We start from the raw sequence: 15376 nt of genomic DNA, 5'->3' as shown, positions 1-15376 counted from the left end.
TCTACACAAGCCTTTTCTCCCCGGACCCGACCGATCCTGACGCTTGCGAGGTGCTCTGGGAGGAACTCCCCACGGTCAGCGTGGGCGACCGAGACCGACTAGAGCTGCCTCTCACCCTGGCCGAGTTCTCGGAAGCCCTCCGTCGCATGCCCACCAATAAATCTCCGGGCATGGACGGGCTGACCGTGGAGTTTTACCGCGCGTTCTGGGACATTCTCGGCCCAGACCTAGTCACCGTCTGGGCTGAGTCCTTGCAGAGCGGGGTCCTCCCTCTGTCATGCAGGCGAGCGGTGCTCGCTTTGCTGCCAAAGAAGGGGGACCTCCGCGATCTACGAAACTGGCGTCCCGTCTCACTCCTTAGCACGGATTACAAAATCGTAGCGAAAGCAATCTCGCTGCGGCTGGGGTCCGTGATGGCGGACGTGGTCCACCCAGACCAGACCTATACTGTCCCGGGTCGCAGCATTTTCGACAACCTCTTTCTCGTCCGAGACCTTTTGGAACTCGGGCGGAGAGATGGTCTATCGTTCGCCCTCCTGTCTCTTGATCAGGAGAAGGCGTTTGATAGAGTAGACCATGGGTACCTCCTGAGCACTCTGCAGGCGTTTGGATTTGGACCTCGGTTTGTGAGTTTTCTCCGGGTGCTGTATGCCTCCGCGGAGTGTTTGGTTAGGCTCAACTGGACCCTGACTGACCCGGTCAGCTTCGGGCGAGGAGTGCGGCAGGGGTGCCCCCTCTCGGGCCAGTTGTATGCTCTGGCGATCGAGCCTTTCCTCTGTCTCCTCCGCAGGAGGATGACAGGGTTGGTGCTGCGGGAGCCGGAGCTGCGGCTGGTCCTGTCGGCGTACGCCGATGACGTACTTCTCGTGGTCCAGGACCCGGGCGACTTGGCGCGAGTGGAGGCATGCCAGGCCATCTATTCGGCAGCCTCCTCCGCCCGAGTCAACTGGGTCAAGAGCTCTGGCTTGGCGGTGGGGGACTGGCGGCAGGTGAGCTCCCTCCCACCCGCACTTCAGACCATCCGGTGGAGTGCGGGTCCACTGCTCTATCTCGGCGTTTACCTTTCCGCCACGCATCCTTCCCCGCCGGAGAACTGGCAAAATTTAGAGGGCGGGGTGATAGAGCGGATCCGGAGATGGACGAGGCTTCTTCGATGTCTCTCCCTCCGAGGGAGAGCACTGGTGCTTAACCAACTAGTCCTGTCCACGCTCTGGTACCGGCTCAACACCCTGGCCCCGGCCCCGGGTTTCCTGACCCATCTCCGGAGATTGATTCTAGAGTTTTTTTGGTCAGGAATGCACTGGGCCCCTGTTGGAGTTCTTCATCTACCCCTGAAGGAAGGAGGGCAGGGCCTGGAGTGTCTGTACACTCAGGTCCGCGTCTTCCGCCTCCAGGCCCTGCAGAGGCTCTTTTATAGTGCAAGTAGTTCGGCGTGGAGCATACTGGCGCACGCCTTCCTGCGCCGTTTCCAAGGGTTTCGATATGACTGGCAGCTCTTTTATCTTTCTCCGAGGGGTTTTCCGCGAGACCTCTCCGGGCTGCCGGTCTTCTACCAGGACCTCCTCCGGACCTGGAAATTGTTTCTAACAACCAGGTCCGTGGCGGCCACCGTGGGGGCAGATCTCCTCACGGAGCCCCTGCTACACAACCCCCAGCTCCGTGTGCAGGTGGCGGAGTCCCGCTCGGTGCGCCAGAGGTTGGTCCTGGCGGAAGTTACGAGGGTCGGAGACCTCCTGGACTACGACCGGAGAGACTGGCTGGATCCCCTGATGCTCGCTCGGCGCATGGGGCTCTCCAGCCTCCGTACCCCCCGGCGCGTACTTCAGGAGGTGAAGGCCGCCTTGACCCCCGCTGCTCGGGCTTATGTTAGCCGAGCCTTGTGCGAGGGCACACCCCGCCCATCCCTTACCCCAGGCCCGCCGGACCTTTCCATCGGGCCCCCACCCCATAGATCCCAACACACCCCTCACCCTTTCACTGCAAGCCGGCTGCACGAACTGCAGCCGGTTAGCTTTCAAATTGCTTCACGGAAATATTTATATACACTTACGCTTCACACCCTTCACGCCCACACCCTGGTGTCCCGCCCCGATACAAAGTGGCGGGATCTCCTGCCACCTTTGGAGGGTGAGCAACCTCGGTGGGCCAGCCTGTATTCCACCCTGGTCCCAAGGCCCGTCGGGGACATCAGTTGGCGGCTCCTTCACGGAGCTGTGAGCACGGGCGTGTTTTTGACACGGTTTACCCCCATTCCGGACACTTGTCCTTTTTGTAATGTGAGGGAAACCCTGGTGCACGTGTATTTAGAGTGCGCCAGATTGCAGCCCCTTTTCCGGCTCCTCACAAATATTTTATTACGCTTCTGGCTTCATTTTTCCCCCCACCTTTTTATTTATACACTTCCCATTCGTGGCCCCACAAAGTCGCGGGATCTTCTGGTCAACCTCCTCCTAGCTTTGGCTAAAACAGCCATTTACAAAACCAGAGAGAGGAGGTTGGCCCATGAAACGTCCTGCGATTGTGGGGCCGTTTTCCGATCCTCAGTACACTCACGTATCCGAGCGGAGTTCCTCTGGGCGGCGTCCACCGACTCCCTTGAAGCCTTCGAGGAGCGGTGGGCGCTGTCTGGGGTTCTCTGCTCGGTGACCCCGTCCGGTTCCCTCCGTCTGACCCTTTGATTGAGGGGAAGAGCGAGAGACGCCAGCCCCAGCCATTGCCGCTGTGGATACCATCATTCCTGTCATCTAGGAGGGGTCCTATAATACATGGGTGTCTACCCCCCCCTCCCTAAACCGCCCACCCCGCAGCCGTGCCCATCTTACCGGGCACTCTCAGGAGAGGGAGGATCGGTGACACTGGGCGCGGCACTGGGTAACTCGAGGGGGTGGAAGACCACGAGTGTCGAGGAAGCCCCCCCGCTCTAGGCCACCAGGTAACTCAGGAGGGTGGAAGACCACGAGTGTCGAGGAAGCCCCCCCGCTCTGGGCCCAGGCTAGCCTGAACACTTCTCCCTCCTGAAAGCTGCTGTGTTATACCTTCTGATTGCGTTGTTTTGTTGCATAGTTGTTTTGTTTCCTTTGGTAATTCTGTAAGCGTTACCAATAAACTTTCTTTTTGTTTAAAAAAAAAAAAAAAAAAAAAATCTTCCCTCTTACCTTACCCATGGAAAAGGGACCTACTTAGCCTGCTTTCCTGCTGCTGCCCTCTGGCCTGGGCTTTCCTTGCTCTTTGCCCCTGCTCTCTACTTCCCCGCTGACTGGGCCAGATATTCTTCCCCCTTTCTTTTCCTTTTGTTGTTTTTTTTCTTTCTCCGCTGTTGCTAGAGTGCTGGCCGGCTGCCGGCTGGCTTTTAGCCCCCCCCACCCGCCCTCGGACGCTGCTGCCGCTCCAGCTGAAACTGCCCTCCTGGGGGGGGGGGCAGCCCACTCCCCAGAGCAGGGGGGTGGAAGGCCCCAGGCCCCAGACCTAGCCACTTGCCGTTTGTTTGTGGACCCATATTTGGCCGAGAGGACTTTTATCATCTGCTCCAGCATCCCTGGAATGTTGCAGCTGCAAAAAAGAAAGCCCGGAATGGACAGAGAAAAAGCCATCTACCAGAGGAACACCACCCGGGGAATCTGCAAATTGCCGTGGAGGGGGCCCAAGACTGAGTAACTTTTGAACTGTGCTCTCATGTGGGGGGAGGCCTTGACTGTGTCATGACTGTGTTTGTAGGGTCACAGGGGGTGTGGCACAGAGCTGCCCCCCGATCCATCTGTATCCTCCCAACCCCCACACTACTATCTTCACAACTGCCTCCTCCACTGTCATTGCTGGCTGTTTAACATCTGCCTCTGGACTTAGCTGCTCACCCTGATTCCACCGTGTTGGCCAGAAGCACCAGCCAACCAAACAGGACTCTCTGGACAAGTGTACGGTGGTTCATGTGCCCCCACCCCCGAACTGCCCATCCCACAGCCTGTTCCTTTTTACCTGACCTCAACTCCTGTTAACCACCTGCCACTGCCCCCGCTGGGGCATCGGCAATGGAGGGCACTGGGGTGACCTCCGCCGCTGCCATGCCCACCGCCTCCCCAGACTCTAGGGGAGCCCGCCAGCCGGTGGGAAAGGCCAGGGCAAGAAGAAGGGGAAGGGCCCCGCTAAAACCAGCAGGCCCTCTGTGGCAGGGGCCACCCCCACTGCTGCGGTCCCGCCTCCGACCACGGTGTCCCTCCCTGCTGCCCCCATCACCGGCTCTGCGGGTGTCCCTCCCTCACCCCCCAGGATGTATGCCTGGGCGGCGGCAGTCCCCCTGCCTGCCGCCTCGTCATCTCTCCCGCCCACCCCCTCTGCCACCATCAATAGCGGCCAGGGCCCCTTTCCCACCATGACAAGGAAGCACGGTGTCCGATGCCTCTTGGTGCCCGCCTCGCCCCATGTGGAGACCTACGTGCAGGCATTGGCAAGGATGGTGGGGCCCTCGGCCATTGTGGCAGCCTCCAAAATGTATGGGAAGGTCGTCTTCTTCTTAGCATCGGAGGCTGCCGCCCAGGAGGTGGTGGAGAGGGGCCTGGCTGTCGGCGGGGGCGGGGCGTTTGTCCCCCTAGAGCTGCTAGAGGACCTGGGTGTCCGCCTGGCCCTGACCTCTGTCCCTCCTTTTCTCCCCAATGCTGCCCTGTTACCCGCCCTTTCCACCCTTGGGAAACTTGTTTCTGCCATCAGTCCTTTCCCGTTGGGCTGCAAGGACCCCACCCTCCATCACATATTTTTCCTTCCGCCGGCAAGTGCAGCTTCTACTGCCGTCTGCAGCATGTGATGGAGAGGCGCTCGAGGGGTCCTTCCTAGTCCCCCACGAGGGGGCCCGTTACTGGGTGTATTTCTCCACGGGGGAAGCCCAGTGCTACTTCTGCCGGGCATCAGGGCATGTCCGGAGGGACTGCCCCTTAGCCCGGCAAGGAGGGGCATCTGGGATTCCCGAGACCTGGCAGGACATCGGCCCCATTATTGCCAATGCCCCTGGCCACCAGATACTCGAACCTGCCCTCCCTCCTCTTCGGACCACCACTTCTCCCGCTCAAGCCCAAGGGGCACCTCCCCTACAACGCCCAGACAAGTGGGAGAGCCCCGCCCTCACTGCTGACAATCTGGCGGGGCCTATGGAGGAGGCAGAGATACCACCAGGCATGGGAGAGAGCCTGCCCCAGGGAGAATCCTCCCTCCCTTATGCTGCCCCACCATCCCCCCACAAGTCCCTGAGCCATCGCCTTTACCCCCTGACACGACCCTGCTAACCAGCCCCCAGATGATGCCATGAAGGGCTGGGCCCTAGTCCAGGGGAAGCGAGGCATGTGGAAAGATCGAGCTCTGCCTCATCTACCCGAGGTGGAGGGCTCCCAGAAGACCAGGAAGGGGGGCACGGATGCCGAACCTTCTGCTTTGCCCACGAGTGCGTCCCATCCACCGGTGGCAGCCGGGAAAGACGTGGTAGCACCGGAAGGTAGTGTCTCCCCTCCACGGGAGACCCTCCCCTCCAAGAACCTCGAGGAAGCCCCTTGTGTCCTGACACTACCTGAAGCCCCCGTGAACCCCGAGGCAACTGTCGTGGCAGGTGCCAGGGGGGAGAACCCTGGGGCGACGGAAAGTGTCCTCTCCTCCATGTTCGAGGAGATCGAGGCCCTAGATCTGACCCCAGTTGCTCAAGGGGAGGATGACCTTTTGCCAGCAAACCACGATTTGGACGACCTCACTCCACCCCCTCTTTTCCTCATGCTCCCTCCCCCTAACCGCTGCTTCTGCTCCCACCTCCGAGGAGCCCCTGGACTCCTCCACTGACCCAGCCACTGATGGCACCCCGCTGATGACCACCGAGCCTGCTCAGGTGACAGCCGGCGCCACACAGCAGGGACACGAGTCCATTCGTGCAGAGCAATCAATGTCCTTCCCGGGCGGGGGCCCAACAGAAGATAATGCACCTCCTGATGCTGTGGCTGCTAAATCCACCATAGAGCCCGCGCCCGGTATCAATGAGAGCTCCCTCCTCACCCCCTTAACCCTCGAGTCTGATCGGGAGGCGCCACCATCCAGCTGCTTGCCTTCCAAAACCCAGAACCTCGCCTCTGCTCCTGCCCCTACACCCTATCCAGTCTACCTCCTGCAATGTTATTGCTGCCCCCGGGGCTGTCTCCTTCCCTTTCCCAACTGATGACCCCCAGAGAGCGGCCTTTGTGTTCTCCTGCCCCGACCCATTAGGAGCTGCTATCTTCCCTCCACCGCCCCCTATCGCCCCAGAGCTTGAGGCAGGCCTAGAAGCTCCAGCCCATCAGGCACCCCGTCGGGGATCTGCACCCTGCTTATCCGTTTTAGTGAGCCCCGGGGCTGCACCAAGGGTCCCGCCACAGAACAATTGGGTAACTGTAACCCCACCCCCGCATGAGCTGCGAGGAGAGCTGCGGAAGTTTTTAGAGGATGTCCATGGCTCCCACAACAAGGTACAGCTTGCTCTCCAGCGATGGGGTGTTTTTTTTCAAATCCTCCGGGCCACAAGAGCCCTCATGGGGGACGGTAAAGGGATGGGGAAGCAGGATGCTGCGGCCTACTGGCGGATCCGTGTCTTCCCTGACCAATTGCTCACCTATGGGATGGGTCAAGGACTGTTGCGCGGTCTGCTGGGGGATGCGAGTGTCCCTGCCAGTGAGGATCCCCTCCGGCCCCCCCATGACACCTCTCACCATCGCAACATTGAACACCCGGTGGTGTAGGATGGCTCTCCGCAGGTCCCAGGTGCTCTCCTTCCTTTGGGAGGGAAGGTACTCTGTGATTTTCCTGCAGGAGACCCATACGGATCTGAGCGCCAAAGACAGTTGGCGGCTGGAGTGGGCGGACAGGATCTACTTTAGCCATTCCATGGTTTGGCAGGCTGGAGTGGTGACCGTGTTCTTCCCCAACCTACGGCCCACGGTGCTAGGGGTCGCCGAGGCTGTGCCAGGTCGCCTGCTGCATCTCCGGGTCCATATAGAGGGGCTTGTGGTTAACCTCGTTAACGTCTATGCCCCAACATCGGGCCCGGAGCGGCTGCAATTCTATCAGCAGGCGTCCGCTTTCCTCAGCACCTTAGGTCCTCACAAGTGCCTGGTCCTGGGAGGGAATTTTAATACCACCCTCGAGGAGCGAGACTGTTCAGCGACCGAGCAGAGCCCGGCCGATGCGGACACCCTCCGGGAGATAGTTGAACATCACTCCCTAGTGGACATCTGGTGTGACCACCACCCGGATGACACTTCTACGTTCACCTTTGTCCGGATGGAAGCCCATCAGTCGAGCCACTCCCGGTTGGACCGCATTTATTTATCACGCTTCCATCTCTCACGAGCCCACTCCTCCAGCATTCGGCTGGTCCCATTTTCTGACCATCACCTAGCCACCGTGACAGCCTCCCTCTGTGCGGAAAGGTCGGGGCCGGCCTATTGGCATTTTAACAACAACCTGTTGGAGGATGAAGGCTTCGTGACGTCCTTCCGGGAATTCTGGCTGGCCTGGCGAGGGCAGCGGCGCACCTTTCCCTTGGCGCGGCGATGGTGGGACCTGGGGAAGGTGTGCGCCCGGCTCTTCTGCCGTGACTACACCCAGGGTACCAGCCGACAGAGAAATGCGGCGATAGAGCAGTTGGAACGGGAGGTCTTAGAGCTGGAGAGGCGTTTGGCCACCAGCCCCGAAGACCCGCTCCTCTACAGAGCGTGCCGGGAGAAGCGGGAGGAGCTCCGGGCCCTCGAGGACCATCGGGCCCAGGGCGCCTTTGTTCAATCCCGCATCCGCCTCCTTTGGGAGATGGAGCGCAGCTCCTGCTTCTTCTATGTCCTGGAGAAAATGAGGGGGGCAAAGAAACACATCACCTGCCTCCTGGCAGAAGACGGCACCCCCTCACGGAACCGGTGGAGATGTGGGGGAGGGCCCGAGCCTTCTACGCAAGTCTTTTCTCCCCGGATCCGACCGAACCTAGCGCTTGCGGAGTGCTTTGGGAGGAGCTCCCTACAGTCAGCACGAGCGACTGAGACCAGCTAGAGTTGCCTCTCACTCTGGCCGAGTTCTCGGAAGCCCTCCTTCGTATGCTCACTAAGAAGTCTCCAGGCATGGACGGGCTGACCGTGGAGTTCCACCGCGTGTTTTGAGACATCCGTCTGGGCCGAGTCTCTGCAGAGCGGGGTCCTCCCACTCTTGTGCAGGCGAGCTGTACTCGCCTTATTGCCAAAGTAGGGGGACCTCCGCGATTTATGAAATTGGCGTCTCGTCTTGCTCCTCAGCAAGGACTACAAAATCGTAGCGAAAGCAATCTCGCTGCAGCTAGGGTCTGTGCTGGCAGACGTGATCCACCCAGACCAGACCTACACCGTCCCGGACTGCAGTATCTTTAATAACCTGTTTATGGTTCAGGACCTTTTGGAACTTGGGCATAGAGACGGTTTGTCGTTCGCCCTCCTGTCCCTAGATCAGGAGAAGGCGTTTGATAGGGTGGACCACGGGTACCTCCTGAGCACTCTGCAGGCGTTTGGCTTTGGACCCCAGTTTGTGGGTTTTCTCCGGGTGCTGTACACTTCTGCAGAGTGTCTGGTTAAGCTCAACTGGACCCTGACTGAACCGGTCAGCTTCGGGCGAGGAGTACGACAGGGCTGTCCCCTCTTGGGCCAACTGTACGCTCTGGTGATCGAACCCTTCCTCTGTCTCCTCCGCAGGAGGTTGACAGGGTTTGTGCTGCGGAAGCCGGAGCTGCAGCTGGTCCTGTCGGCGTATGCTGATGACATGCTCCTCGTGATCCAGGACCCCGGTGACTTGGCGCTGGTGGAGGCTTGCCAGGCCATCTATTCGGCAGCCTCCTCCGCCCTGGTCAACTGGGTCAAGAGCTCTGGCTTGGCGGTAGGAGACTGGCGGCAGGCGAGCTCCCTCCCACCCGCGCTTCAGACCATCCGGTGGAGCGCGGGTCCGCTGCTTTACCTCGGCGTTTACCTTTCTGCCACGCATCCCTCTCTGACGTAAAACTGGGAAAATTTAGAGGGTAGGGTGATAGAGCGGCTCCGGAAATGGACGGGACTACTCCGATATTTCTCCCTCCGAGAGAGAGCACTGGTGCTTAATCAACTAGTCCTGTCCATGCTCTGGTACCGGCTCAACACCCTGGTCCCGGCCCCAGGTTTCCTGACCAACCTCCAGACATTGATTCTGTGGTTCTTTTGGTCAGGAATGCACTGGGCCCCTGTAGGGGTTCTTCATCTACCCCTGAAGGAAGGAGGACAGGGCCTGAAGTGTCTACACACTCAGGTCCGTGTCTTCCGCCTCCAGGCCCTACAGAGGCTCCTCTATGTGCAGGCAGTTCGGCGTGGAGCACACTGGTGCACACCATCCTGCGCCGCATCCGAGGGCTCAGATATGACCGGCAGCTCTTTTATGTCCGTCCGGGAGGTCTTCCGCAAGACCTCTCAGGGCTGCCGGTCTTCTACCAGGACCTCCTCCAGACTTGGAAACTGATTTTAACAAGCAGGTCCATGGAGGCCACTGAGGGGGTAGATCTCCTCGCGGAGGCCCTGCTACACAACCCCCAGCTCTGTGTGTAGGTGGCGGAGTCCCGCTCGGTGCGCCAGAGCTAGATCCTGGCAGAAGTCACGAGAGTCGGAGACTTCCTTGACTATGACCGGGGAGACTGGCTGGATCCCCTGACACTCGCCCAGCCCATAGGGTTCTCCAGACCTCTCACTCCCTGGAGCGTACTTCAGGAGGCAAAGGCTGCTTTGCCGCCCGCTGCTCGAGCTTACCTCGACCGGGTCCTGCTCGAGGGCACCCCCCGCCCATCCTCTACCCCAGGCCCACCGGACCTTTTAATTGGACCCCTGCCCAGCAGACCCAATCGACCCCCTCAGCCCTTCACTGCGAGCTGGCTGCATGAACTTCAGCCAGTACACTTCCAAACCGCGCCAAGGAAATATCTATACATGCTCGTGCTCCACATCCTTCACGCCCTCACCCTAGTGTCCCGCCTTGACACAAAGTGGCGAGACCTTCTGCCACCTTTGGAGGGTGAGCAGCCCCGGTGGGCCAGCCTATATTCCACCTTGGTTCTGAGGCCCATTGGGGACATCAGTGGGCGGCTCCTTCATGGAGCTGGGAGCATGGGCACACACTTGGCACGGTTCACCCCCATCCCAGATACTTGTCCCTTTTGTGGTGTGAGGGAAACCCTGGCGCACGTATATTTGGAGTGCGCCAGGCCGCAGCCACTGTTCCAGCTCCTCAGAAATCTCCTATTACGTTTTTGGTTGCATTTTTCCCCTCACCTTTTTATTTATGGCTTCCCCATCCATGGCCTCACAAAGTCGTGGGATCTCCTAGTTAACCTCCTCCTGGCTAAAACAGCCATCTGTAAAACCAGAGAGAGGAGGTTGGCCGCTGGAGTTTCCTGTGACTGTGGTGCCGTTTTCCGATCCTCGGTCCGTTCACGTATCCAGGCGGAGTTCCTCTGGGCGGCGTCCACTGACTCCCTTGATGCTTTTGAGGAGCGGTGGGCGCTCTCCGGGGTTCTCTGTTCAGTGTCCCCAACCGGTTCCCTTTGTCTGACCCTTTGATTGGGGGAGAGAGTTAGGGGGCTTATTCCTTCACCCACTTCCTTCCCTGGTGCTTCTCGCATGAACAGAGAGCAACAATACCCGAAGTCCAAAGGTGCAAACAATTCGATGTTTATTGGGGTGAACTTCCAGCAAGCATGATTCCAGTTTCCTTCCCTAGTGTCCCCCTTCCCAGCTCTGACACCACAGAGTCTTACACCTGTGTCCCTGTTCCCATTCCTGCCCTTAGTAAAACATGATTCCAATTTCCTTACCCCCATTCCCTGTTCCCATCTCCCCCTTTAGCCAAACATGATTTCAATTTCCTTACCCCCATTCCCTGTTCCCATCTCCCCCACTGACACACCCACCCACTTCCTGATTGACTGCAGACTATATAGTAAAACTTGAGTTCTGCTTAGCTATACCTTAACCAATCATTTTCCTGAAATGTAACTAACCAATCCTAACATATTGTAACATGATTATGTAACCAATTATATCCCACCACCTTAATTAGTTTACACCCAGCAAAATTAATTATACAGCAGACAGGAACAATCACAGAACCAGACAGAGATTATACAGACAAACAATAGCAAAGTAGGAATTATAATGACAAAACAATACAGAAGTGAGGATTTCACATCCCAGCTATTGGTAAGTGAGTTCTGGCCAGACAGGATGCTCTCAAACTAAGTTTCCTTTTACATTTTCTAGGCACTCCCTTTTCTCTGGAGGTGATAGGCATTATCAGGACAGGATTGTATTCCTAACAGCCCAATAGCACCTTCTTTCAGTGTGACTAGTTTGGAATGTGAGGATGTGACCGGTCGCTTCCCAGTTTATGGCTGCCTCTGTTGCTTAGCCAAAGGCCTTAGTCTAAGAACAGGGCCTCAGATTGTGACAGTAAGAGAAGGCCCTTACACCGGCAGACAGTGATTTTGATTCTTTCTTTTATACCTCTATAACTAGCCAAGTGATAAGAATACATCTAAATTCTTAGAGTACAGGTCTTTACAGATAGGCCTGAATATCTATATCCTAACAGACCCCAGCCCCAGCCATTGCTGCTGTGGACACCACCATCTTAGAGGGGTCCTTTTGCACGTGGGTGCACGTCTCCCGTCCCCTCCCCGGATTGTCCACCCCACAGCCTTCCCCTCTTGTTGGGTGCTTTCAGAGGAGGGAATTGTTGGTGACACTCGGGCGTGGTGCCAGGTAACTCGAAGGGGTGGAAGACCACGAGAGTCGATGAAGCCCCCTCGCTCTGGGCCACAGGTAACTCGGAAGGGTGGAAAACCATGAGAGTCGAGGAAGCCTCCCCTCTCTGGGCCCAGGCAAGCTTGAACACTTCCCTCCCCTGAAGCTAATGAGAAAACAATTGTGATTGGTTGCTGTGTTACACATTGCATATGCTGCTGTTTTTACTTTGTAAGTGTGTTATGCAAATAAAAAAACATCTTTTGCTTAAAAAAAAAAAAAATTACTCTCCTATAGCCATCTGGCCCGACCCTGTCACAATAGTTATATATTTCCTGTTTCTATTGGATTGTCGAGTTGGAAAACTGGGCCAATCTGGAAGTCAAGCTCCTAAATCCATACTTGTGCACCTAAATAAGTGGCTGATTTTGCAAGAGTGTTGAGCATCCAGCACCTTTTCAGTGGCTTTTCTGGTGGAAAGAGACAAAGAGTACAAATAACTTTTCAAATATTCTATGAATGTTTTTTAAAATAGAGGGTTTGTAAAATAACAGAGAGCAAATCTTGTGGTATTTTATCGAAATTCAAATTTATGCTAAGAGCCTTTATCCAAATCGCATGACACAATCTTACAGTCTCTGGGGAGGATTTTCAAAAAAGCTCTTAACTGCTCCTGTTTCAGTCCATGGTGAAATGCCCACTCACTGTAAGGGAGCAAAGTTTGGCCAACACTGAGCGTTTGTGAAAATTCCATCCTCTTTCTGTATGGGTTTGAGTCAAAGCCCACTGAAGTCAGTGGTAGTTATTGTGTGTGTGTATGCTGTCCCTGCTCTGGTGCAAGTAGCTGCCTTAGCAGATCTTGACAGAACTGCCCGGGAAAACTACAGACTTGGTTTGGTGGTGAAGGTGCTTGGCCAGGTTTATTAACAAGCACAGTCGTAGTGGCTGGCTCAATGGGTACAGGTAGGCTAACACATGTACGCCCGTTACAAGGGACTCAGCTCAGCCAGTGATGGGACTCTTTGCTGCCCCCTTAGGCTGGACGAAGTGTTAAGGCAAAGTACCCCAACATTTATGGACTGAGCCAAACAATTTGGGATAAACAACTTACATTCCACCTTACATGTTTTATGACACATTTGTTACTTTTTCTTGTACCTTTCCCCTGATGTTTGAAACAGAACGTCCCTGTTATCACTTGTGTCAAACCATCTTATCCTGTGCTAGGCTGGGGGGTCCCTGTGCTAGCCTGCTGGAACGTGTTTACATGCTCAGTGTGTTTTAGCAATGCTAGCGGTACCTGTGCCAAGTTCATGTACCATACACTGAACTCCTAGGCATTTGTTATAATACATGGCCTGACTTTGGTTCACAGTCTCTGGTTTAGGCCTCTGGACTTACATGAGGCCTAATGCTGTAGCTACTCTCTACTGCAGGAGTCTTTCCACCTTTTTTACAGGGCTCTGAATAAGAAACTACAAGAGCTCTTGTCAAGGTTCCTCCCCCACTCTGAACTCTAGGGTACAGATGTGGGGACCTGCATGAAAACTTCGTAAGCTTACTTTCACCAGCTTAGGTTAAAACTTCCCCAAGGTACAAATTAATTTTATCCTTTGTCCCTGGATCTCCACTGCCACCACCAAACTCTAACTGGGTTTACTGGGAAATATAGTTTGGACACGTCTTTCCCCCCAAAATCCTCCCAACCCTTGCACCCCACTTCCTGGGGAAGGTTTGGTAAAAATCCTCACCAATTTGCATAGGTGACCACAGACCCAAACCCTTGGATCTGAGAACAATGAAAAAGCATTCAGTTTTCTTACAAGAAGACTTTTAATAGAAGTAAAGAAATCCCCTCTGTAAAATCAGGATGGTAGATACCTTACAGGGTAATTAGATTCAAAACATAGAGAATCCCTCTAGGCAAAACCTTAAGTTACAAAAAGGACACACAGACAGGAATAGTCATTCTATTCAGCACAGTTCTTTTCTCAGCCATTTAAAGAAACCATAATCTAACACATACCTAGCTAGATTACTTACTAAAGTTCTAAGACTCTATTCCTGGTCTATCCCCGGCAAAAGCATCACACAGACAGACACAGACCCTTTGTTTCTCTCCCTCCTCCTAGCTTTTGAAAGTATCTTGTCTCCTCATTGGTCATTTTGGTCAGGTGCCAGCGAGGTTACCTTTAGCTTCTTAACCCTTTACAGGTGAGAGGATTTTTCCTCTGGTCAGGAGGGATTTTAAAGGGGTTTACCCTTCCCTTTATATTTATGACAGCTCTTTGTGTAAAATCAGGTGTATTTGCTGTATTTGGTGAAAATACTGTTAGATGCTCTCAAAGCCAGCTCAGGAATGCAACCAGGAACTTTGGCCCTCCCTGTCCTGGTGTCTGTGGAGGAGAAATAGGGGCATGAATCCTACTTCTTAGAACCGGTCCATCTATCTCATATCTCTGCCTGATCCAAATGGTTCAATCTTGTCCATTTGTTCCTAGAAGCTAGCCCTGATATTAAATTAGTCATGACTCAACTTCCTAGTCATCAGTCAGTAAGACAAGGACAGACACCTGTTTGTAATGGATGTTTAGAAAACCTCCTTGCACTAAAATAGAAAACATCATAAAGAAATGAAACCTGAAGAATTAAAGGTTTAATTAAAGAAACTAAACCATACCTTTTGAAAGTATTCCAGAATTGACAATAGCATATTCAGCATGACTAATCCCACTCTAACAAAGCCACAAATAAAGCACATAAAATTAGAACATTCAAAGACACCAACTAAAACAAACAAAAGACAAAAATCACATCCCCACCTCCACTATTAACCCCATGAGACATGGGTTAGTAAATAAAAACCAATTAGTAATACAGGCATGCAGCAGTGAAATACATTTTGCAAACTCTTCTCGGCTGGATCAGCTGATTTACTTTCCTGGGAAGGGTTTCAAAAATATGATTCAGAATGTTAAACATGGACCCTATAGGACTTAAAACCTAGCATTTCATTTTTCTACATCCAGTACTCTCATTAATGTTGCCCATAAATTAGGGCCTGAGCTTTTGCGTCAGTCCAGTTGTTCAAAATGCATAAACAAGGACATTGAAATTCTAATTGCATCATTTTGCAGGCACCCAAGCAGACCACTTGTAACTACTCATATTTATACATGGAGACAATTGTGTGAGGGCAACTTCCTGCAATATCAGTGAAAAACCTTATTGAATAGGGTTAAGTATCTCTGGAATCCATTGTATTAAATGCAAAGTGAATGGATGCTTGTGGGATTGTATTACTCCTGCGGGCATTCTGTGCCAAAAAAATTAAAAATCTGCACCAAAAAATTAAAAAATCTGGGCACAGTATTTTAAAATTCGGCAAGTTTTATTAGTCAATAAATAAACGTAGCAGCTCCAGCCTGGCAGTGGAGAGCACAGGCCACTGGCTGTACAAAGATGGGAGATCACCCTGCAGCCTCCCCACCCACCCACCTTTGGAACCTGGACTCAGTGGTAAGCCTGCACCTGACCCTGACACAGCACAAGACCTGGACTTGCTCCAGAAACACCTTGGGGCCCTGCCCTTCTGTCCCAGGCACACC

Source organism: Lepidochelys kempii, chromosome 4, assembly GCF_965140285.1.
Source record: "Lepidochelys kempii isolate rLepKem1 chromosome 4, rLepKem1.hap1, whole genome shotgun sequence".
NCBI lineage: Eukaryota > Metazoa > Chordata > Testudines > Cheloniidae > Lepidochelys > Lepidochelys kempii.
The sequence above is the reverse complement of the archived record's forward strand: the minus strand, read 5'-3'. Positions refer to the sequence as shown.